At 38.6% G+C, this 9,724-nt stretch overlaps 1 pseudogene; it reads right to left on the reverse strand.

Moving 5' to 3' along the window:
* Positions 1 to 7,283: 7,283 nt before the first annotated feature.
* Positions 7,284 to 7,885, reverse strand: LOC102824914 (annotated as a pseudogene).
* Positions 7,886 to 9,724: the final 1,839 nt, after the last annotated feature.

A 9,724-nucleotide genomic window follows, 5' to 3' on the forward strand; every position in this document is an offset into this window, starting at 1 on the left:
GAAAATAACTTAGCTATCAAATTCTGCTCAAATGTAATTTTTCAAGAAAACTTTTGAAGACATTTGTCACACTTGTTTCAACATTACTTTGTTCCAGTATGACTGGAACTCATCTCCCTATATAGCGATAATATGCTTTTGTCTCTGTTTGTTTTTTTTTTTTTCTTCTTCTTCTTCTTCTATCTTTCTCTCTTTTTTCACTCCCCTCCCCAATAGATTGTGAACTTCATGAGCAAAGACAAATATCTTATCCTTGTATTAAAAAGAGAATATAATCAATCGGTGTTTGTAAGTGAATTAATGAATGTAGTTAATACTCAGTATTCACTATGTTTGCAAACACTTTAGGGGCCTGCTCAACATGATTCTCTGAATGAACTCTGTTGTTGTTGTTAGTTGCTCTTGAGTTTTTCCCAACCCATACAGATCTTATGTATAGCAGAAGGACATACTGCCTGGTCCTGCACCATCCTCACAACTTCTGCTGTTTGAGCCCATTGCTGCTGCCACTGTGCAAATCCATCTAGTTGGTGGTCTTCTTCTTTTTTATTGACCCTCCACTTTACTAAGCATGATGTCCTTTCCAGGGACTGGCCCCTGCTGATAATATGTCTCAAGTATGAGAGCTCACATCTGATCATCTTGGCTACTAAGAAGAATTCTGGTTGTACTTCTGGATTTCTAAGAAAATGAATCTAATTTGATTCAGTGTGGTAGATTACTTCATATGGCTCTCTATCTTTAAAACTCCCACCAAACAACTTTTGCCTGAGAGTGTGGGTAAGAGAAGGTGGGAGAAGATGCTAATTAGTTGTTGTTATTAGGTGCCAACAGAAAGACACATTTCCTGGTCCTGTGCCATACTCGTAATTGTTGTTAAGTTTTAGCCAATTGCTGCTACCACTGTGTTAGCCCATCTCATTATGGGGCCTTCTTTTCTCTGATCTTCAGTTTCATCAAGCATGATGTCCAAAGTATGAGAAATGAAGTCTTGTCATCCTGGTTTCTAAGTAGCGTTCTGGCTGTATTGCTTGCAATACAGACCTTTTTTTCTCCAACACCATAATTCAAATGCAACAATTCTTCTGTGGTCTTCTTTATTCATTGTCCAATTTTCACATTCATATTAGATGAATGAAAATACCATGGTTTGGGTCAGGTGACCCTTAATCCTCAAACTGGTATATTTGCTCTTTAACATTTTTCAGGGGTCTTTTGTAGCAGATTTGCCTAATGCAGTATGTCAGTTGATTTCTTGACTGTTGCTTCCATGAGTGTTGATGGTAGAAAAAGAAAAATGAAGTCTTTGACAACTACAATCTTTTCTCCATTTATCATGATGTTATTTTTTGGTCAAGTTGTGAAAACTTTTATTTTCTTTACATTGAAGGGCTGTCTATACTGAAGGCTATAGTCTTTGATTGTCATCAGCAAGTATTTTAAGTCCTCTTTGCTGCCAGCAAGCATGGTTGTATCAAATTCAAATCACAGATTGTTAATGAGTCTTCCTCCACTACTGAGGCCACAATCTTCTTCATATAATTCAACTTCTTGGATTATTTGTTCAGAATACAGCTTGAATAAGTATGGTAAAAAGATACAACTTTGACACACATATTTCCTGATTTTAAAACATTCAGTATCCATCCCCTTATAGCTTTGTCCCAGCACAGAGGACTGCCTATAGGCATGGCTGGCTGTAAGAATGGTGTCCCACATATTTCTGTCCCTGAATTGTTACTGTTAGCTTCCCTAATGGACCTCATGTGTATGTTGTCTGAGTAGAGTGTTGTAGAAGAGATGATAGATATCATTTTTCTTACACTTGAGATTCTTTCACAACATGGGACCTTGATGGCATATGTTTAATTATAATTCAGAAGTAACAGTACCTTAGCTTGAACTTCTGGGATATGAAAGGCAAAACTCTGAAAATAGCACTGGAGGGAAATATAGAGGATGACTCCAAATATTTCAGAAAGCCTGCTCATTAAGCTAGAGTATTTCAAAAATTCAGTGTTAACATAGTTGGATAATGGTGCTATGTATTATTTAATTGTGACCATGCACATAATAAGGAGCTCTGGTAGCATAGTGGTCACGAATTGGGCTGCTAACCTCAGGGTCAGCAGTTCTAAACTACCAACTGTTCTGCTGGAGAAACATGAGCTTTCTGCTCCCGTAAAGATTTGCAGTCTCAGAAACCCTGTACAGGGTCACTGTGTGTTGGAACCGACTCCATGGCACATAACAACAACAACAACATACACATCATATTGTTTCTTTATTCTACTTTAATACCAGAATTTGTGGGAAGGCCATGTAGGAAGTTGTTTTCCAGGCAGGCATTTATAGTTGCAAAGGAAAGCAGTAATTGAAATCCACATCATATTTACCATGTTTATATGTATTTGGGAGTCCTGGTGTGGCACTGTGCACTAATGTGTCAGATTGCAAAGTCACTTGAACTGCAAGGTTGGTGGTTCAAGGTCACCAGCGGCTCCTTAGAAACCTTATACAGGGTTGCTATGGGTCAGAATCAACTCAATGGTACTTAACAACAACAACATATGTATTGGGGGAAAACAACAGAATCTTAATAGCATTAAGTATAGAAGCATGCTGGCTTCAGTACATCTAGGTTGTCCTCACCCACATTCACTACATCAAGACATAATATTCTTAGGAATAAGTAATTTGACTACTGAGGATGAATGAAAACTCAATACATTTTTTTTTCCTTCATATAATACTTGGGTTTTCTTAGAAACTGGAAATTTCTTCTTACAATTGGCATTTGGTGCTATCTATCTACAAAACACCAGAAACCTAGGAAATTATCTTATATGCTATACGACTCGGGCTGTGAACCACAAGGTCGGCAGTTCAAAACTACCAGCTGCTCCGTGGGAGAAAGATGAGGCGTTCTGCTCCCGTAAAGATTAACAGCCTTGGAAACCCTGTGCAGGGTCGCTATGAGTCGGAACTGACTCCACGGCACATAACAACAACAATCATCATTTATTATTTGTAACACTCATGTGATGTGAGAATCCTTTTTCCATTTATCAAGGGGGAAATCTGAGGCATTGATAAATTATATGACAATCTTAATTAAGTTCATATACACACTTAGTAAGTGACAAGAACTCCCAAACTAATTGTCATTGAATTGATTTATGGCAACCTTAGCTGTGTCCAAATAGAACTGTGCTTCACAGGGCTTTCAATGAATGACTTTGTTCAGTAGACCACCAGGCCTTTGTTCTGAGACACCTCTGGGTCGACTAAAACCATCCTTTCCACTAGCAGCCCGATGCTTAACCATTTGTGTCACCCAGTAAGTGGTAGTAGTTGTTGTTAGGTGCCTTACAGTCAATTCCCACTCATAGTGACCCTATGCACAACAGAATGAAACACTGCCCAGTCCTGCACCATCTTCACAGTTGCCTATTGCTGCTGCCACTGTGCCATGCCATCTCATTGGTGGTCTTCCTCTTTTTCGCTGACCCTCCACTATATCAAGCATGAGGTCCTTCTCAAGGGATTGGTCTCTCCTGATAACTTGTCTGAAATATGAAAGACAAAAATTCATCATCTTGGCTTCTCAGGAACACTGCACTTTCTCCAAAACAGACCTATTTGTTCTTCTGGAAGTCCACAATACCTTCTATTTTCTTCTCCAACACAACTCAAATGTATTAAGTTCTTCTAAAAGCTTCCATATTCATGTCTTTCACATGCATATGAAGTTATTTAAAATACCATGGCTTGGGTCAGGCTCTTAAGCATTTTGTTGCTATTGTTGTTAAGTGCCTCCAAGAAAAATGAAGTCTTTGTTAAATTAAATCCTTTCTACATTTGTTATGATGTTATTTATGGGTCCAGTTTTCAGGATTTAATTTTCTTTACATTTAGATAAAATCCATACTGAAGGCTGCAGTCTTTGATCTTCATTAGTATTTTAAGTTCTCTTCACTTCCAACAAGAAAGGTTGTATCATCTGTATATTGCAGGTTCTTGTGATAAATTCTCAAGATGATCCATCTTCAAGAATAAAGGGTGAATGAGAGATTGCCAGAACAGACATAGGTTGTTGATTCACACCCAGGGGTATGTAAGCAGGATTAATTGGGGGAGGGGGAAAAGAAATCTGTTCTAGGATAAGGAACTTTAAATAAGAATACAGTCATTAAGGCTATAGGCACCATCTGGGCTAGATTATGAACCCCATACTAACTGGGGGAGGGGCTTTCTGAAGACAGGTAATAAAACTCTTGGTGAGCCAACCATACTGAACGTCTGCCCATGTCTACTGGGTTGGGCACCTGATTTTGCAAAATTGAATAAAGACCACCTCACTCTCCCTAAAATGAGCACAGATTGGATTTCTTGTGCATTTGTCGGAAAGCATTTGTGATAACTCATTGGTGATTTCATAACCAAGAGTAACTGAGGCAGTATCTGGCGTATCAACAATATTTCTCAGTTACTGGGTCTTTCTTTCTCCAGTCCTGATGCGGTGTTCTTCATATAATCCAGCTTCTCAGATTATTTTCTCAGCATACATATTGAATAATTATGGTGAAAGGATACAACCCTGGCACATACCTTTCAAGGTTTTAAACCATTCAGTATCCTCTTGTTCTGTTCAAATGATTATCTTTTGGCTTATGTACAGATTCCTCATAAGCACAATAAAATGTTCTACAATATTAATTCTTTACAATGTTATCCATAGTTTGGATAAATGGTGGTACCAGAATGAAATTTCAAGGCTTTTCACTATAGATTAGGCTCAGTGAGCTAATCTACTAAAATGGGTGGTATTTTAAAACACAAAGCAAAAAGCAAAACTCTATTCTGAAAAGAAAATATGCTGATAAGTGAAATGAATGAAGTTGAAACTGTTTTGTGTGGAGGCGATACTCTGTCAATGTACTAGAAAGTGGGTGTGAGAAAGGTAGAACACCTTAAGGAAATTTAGGTTTTCACTGAATGTTCATGATGTGTTCTGTGAAATAGGATGTTTTGTGATATGGATGCTGTGTGAACATTATAGTCCATATAGTATATATCATGTATTTTAATGCACATAAATCAAAGCAATACCCTTACACAAGCTGCTCTGGCTCTCTTGTTAGTGCCTGGGACCTCAGTATTTATAAACTTTCACCTGCAAATGGCTGCCTCTGGGATTCTATGGGCAAAATATTGAACAGTGGGGTTTCAAAAGATGATGGAGGAATATAAAAATAAACTGTACCAAAAAGTACTTGAACCATTTTAGGAGGTAGCATATGATTAACAGTTGATGGTATGAAGGAAGAATTACAAGTTTCATCAAAGGCACTGGTGAAAAACAAGTCTCCAGGAATTGATGAAACTTCAGTTGAGATGTTTCAAAAAACAACAGAAGCAATGCTAGAAGCACATGTTCACCTCTGCCAAGAAATTTGGAAGTCAGTTACCTGGCCATCAAACTGGAAGTGATCCATATTTATGCCCATTCCAAAGAAAGGTGATCCAACAGAAACTGGAAATTATCAATCAACATCATTAATACCAAACACTACTAAAATTTTGCTAAAGATATTTAAAAAAATGTTTGTAGAAGTAGAAATTCAAGGAACTGCTAGAAATTCAAGAAGATTCAGAATAGGGTGAGGAATGAGGGATATCATTGCTGACATCAGATGGATCTTGACTGAAAGCAGAATATTACAGAAAGATGTTTACCTGAGTTTTATTGACAATGCAAAGGCACTGTACCATGTGGATAATACTAAATTATGGAAAACATTGCTAAGAATGGAAATTCCAGAACATTAATTTGTTCATTTATCTGTATATAGACCATGAGACATTTGTCCAGACAAAACAAGGGCATAGTGACTGGTTTAAAATCAGGAAAGGTATAACTGTTTAATCTGTATGTTGAGCAAATAATACAAGAAACTGGGCTATATGAAGAAGATTGCAAGATCAGGATTGGAGGAGAGCTCATTAATAATCTGTGATATGCATGTGACGCAAATGTGCTTGCTAAAATCCAAAGACTTGAAGCAATTACTGGTGAAGATCAGTGTAAAGACACCTCAACATAAAGAAAACAAAAACCCTAATAATTGGATCACTAAGCAACATCATGATAACCAGAAAAAAATTGTAGTTGTCCAGGATTTCATTTCACTTGGGGCCACAATCAACACCCATGGAAGCAGCAGTAAAGAAATCAAATGACAAACTGCCTTGAGCAAATGTGTTGCAAATATGCCTTTTTAAGGTTTCAGATGAGCCTCAACCAACCCATGATGTTTTTAATTGCCTCATATGCACATGAAAACTGGACAATGAATAAGGAAGACTTAAGAAGGATGGATTCATTTGAATTGTGGTGCTAACAAAGAATACTGAATAAACCATGGGCTGCTAGAAGAACAAAAATATCTGAAGAAGTATAACCAGAATGTTCCTTAAAAGCTAGGATGCTAAGACTTCATCTCACATACTTTGGACATGTTATCAGAAGGGAATAGTCCCTGGAGAAAGACATCATGCTTTGTAAATGGAAGTATAAGTGAAAAAGAGGAAGACTAGACAAGATGGAGTGACTGACACAGTAGCTGCAACAATGGGCTCAAGCATAACAACAATTGGGAGGATGTCACAGAACTGGGCAATGTTTTGTACTGTTGTTCTTAGTGTTGCTATGAATTGGAACCTACCCAAGGATACCTACCAACAAGAAGAAAGAACATGCAGAAGACTCTAAGCTGCCCAGTAGGAGCCTGTTCAGAATCATCAGCCCTGAGGACAGAGTGAAGTAGCTTCAACTCAGTGTCTCCTCCTAGGCATTCACCCCCAGGATGACTGGCAGGGCATGATTCAGAGGTAAGCCAGCTCTGGTTTGGGTGCACCTACTGCTCAGGGACTGTAAACAAGTTGTAGCTGATAGTAGCATTTGAGGGAGCCATGCAAAGGCAGCAGTATGCAAACTCAGTGTAGTCCCCTCATCCCTGCCCCAGCTGTATAGGAAATGATAGTAGTCTGAAGGAACACTATGGCACATATACCTGTACTGATAAACCAAAACCAAACCCATTGCCATCAATTTGACTAAAGTAGAAAAGAGGAAACAGGAGAAAGAATTGCCTATTCATTTTAAAAACTATGTTTCTCTTTAATTCCAAGAGCTTGTGAAACACCATTATCTTTTTTTTTTGGGGGGGGGGGGCGGGGCCACCCTAAGGGTCTGACAAGTTTATTGGGCCACAGCTAAATCAGCGGTTTGACTTGGCCACATGCCCAAGTTTATCCTTCTTCGTGATGGCGTACGAATTGGAGGAGTCCTTGGCTGTGTTGATGAGCTCAGCAATAGTCTAGATATTTGGGAAGGCAGTCTCACGTGCACCAGTGCACAGCAAACAGATGGCCTTGTTCACTTGGCGCAGTGGGGACACGTTTACGGTCTGTTGCCTCATTGTTCCAGCTCGTCCAATGCGTGTTGAGTCCTCCCGCAGACCACTATTAATGATAGCATTCACCAGGACCTGCAGGGGGTTCTCTTGGGGTGAGCAGGTGGATTATCTCAAAAGCATGCATGACAATGCGCACAGTCATCAACTTCTTGCCTTTGTTGAGGCCATACATCGTCATGAATTTGGTAAGGAGCTCCACAATGGGGCATTATGCCTTGTGGAAGTATTTTGGCTGCATAGCCCCTTGCGCTGTGGGGCATGTAGTTGGCATACTTCTCTTTTACTGCAATGTAATCTTGCAGAGAAATGTCGTTGATCTGCACATCATCTGTACTCCACTTCCCAAAAAGTTTGATGTCCGGGGTCTCCACCACTGAGGGCACAGCTGTCTCCCACTCAGTCATCTTGGAAACTGTGGGCACCACCGAGGAGCCTCAGTCGCTCGGCATGGACCTCGAGCCGCCCTGGCACATACAGGGAAAACACCATTATCTTTTAATTCTAGTTTTCCCATGATCTTTTTGAAGACCTGCTTGAGTGCTGGAATGGTGCAGAAACATTTTGGCAGTTATCGTTCATGCTTTAATATTCATAGGGACTGATTTTGCCATACACTCCATTTCTCAATATCATTTTTAAGTGTGTTTGAATAAGTATTTATTGCAATTAAACTGTAATTAGTATATTGTTGGAATCCTGGTGTGGTGCTGTAGGATAAGCACCAATAACAAGTATATTGTTATTGTTTACTCAAAATTGTTGTTATTATGTGCTGTTGAGTTGGTTCTGACCCATAGCGACCCTGCATAGGGTTTCCGAGGCTGTAAATCTTTACAGAAGCAGAAAGCCTCATCTTTCTCCTGCAAAACAGCTGGTAGTTTGGAACTGTTGACCTTGCGGCTCACAGCCCAATTCGTAACCATTAAATTACCAGAGCTCAAAATTACAGCTTAATATAAGAGTTAATTCTAATACAGATGCAAAGAAACATGATCACAATTAGTTAGAATCGCAATTTAATTACTAATTTTTAATTTTGAAAACTCATCAGAGTATTTTATAATTAAAGTATCTGTATTTTGTCTCTGTAGGAGATGGTAAAATAAAAAATTCTGTAATCTGGCTGATGATCAAAATAAATTGAGGAGTTTTTAAAAACAAACTTTTACCTTTAGAATAACTTAAAATTTATAGAAAATTAGTGAAGGAAGAGATCCCATATACACCACACTCAGTTTTACCTGCACTGTTTGGTAAGATGGAGGGTCAGAGAAAAAGAGGAAGACCCCCAATGAGATGGATTGGCCAAGCGGCAGCATCGATGGACTCAAGAGTGGCAATAGTAGTGAGGTTGGCCCAGGATTGGGCAGTGTTTCGTTCTGCTGTGCATAAGGTCACTGTGAGTTGATACCGACTCGATGGCACCTAACAACAACACCCATACATTAATCTGGTACATTTGTTGTTAAGTGCTGTTAAGTTGGTTCTGACTCATAGAGACCCTGAATAGGGTTTCTGAGGAGCAGCAGGTGGGTTTGAATTGCAGACCTGTGGTTCGAAGCACAATGTTGATCTACAGTGCTATACCATATTTAGTTAAAATTAATGCACTGATAATGACACATAATTATTAACTAAAGTGTGTACTTTAAAATTGACATTATCAATGATTTCATTCTATTCTGCTTAGAATAATCTATTCTACTTTTAAAATAATGTAGATGGAAACATCATTCCAGAAATCAAATGATGTTTTACTGTATTAGTCAAATCTGGTACAAAAGACCTCTTAAAAGTTTTCAAAAGCAACAATGTAATTTTGAGGAATAAGGTACACTTGACCCAAGCCATGATCTTATCAACCACCTCACATGCAGGTGAAAACTGGACAGTGAGAAAGGACAAAATAAGAATTGATGCATTGAATTATGATGCCGGTGAAGAACACTGATTATATCTGGACTGTCAGAAGAACAAACTAATCAGTCTTAGAAGAAATAAAATCAAAATGCTTCTTAGAAGTGTGGATGAACTTTGCTTAGCTTACCGGACATATCATCAGAAAAGACCAATCACTTGCAAGTAACACCATGCTTGGTAAAGTAGAGGATCAACAAAAATGAGAAAAATCTTTAGCTTGATGGATTAACACAACAGTCATGACAATTGGCTCAAACATATAATAATTGTGAAAGTAGGACAGGATCGGGCAACATTTTGTTCTGTTATTCATAAGATCACTG

This window comes from Chrysochloris asiatica, unplaced genomic scaffold (genome assembly GCF_000296735.1).
Source record: "Chrysochloris asiatica unplaced genomic scaffold, ChrAsi1.0 scaffold00188, whole genome shotgun sequence".
Classification (NCBI taxonomy): Eukaryota; Metazoa; Chordata; class Mammalia; order Afrosoricida; family Chrysochloridae; genus Chrysochloris; species Chrysochloris asiatica.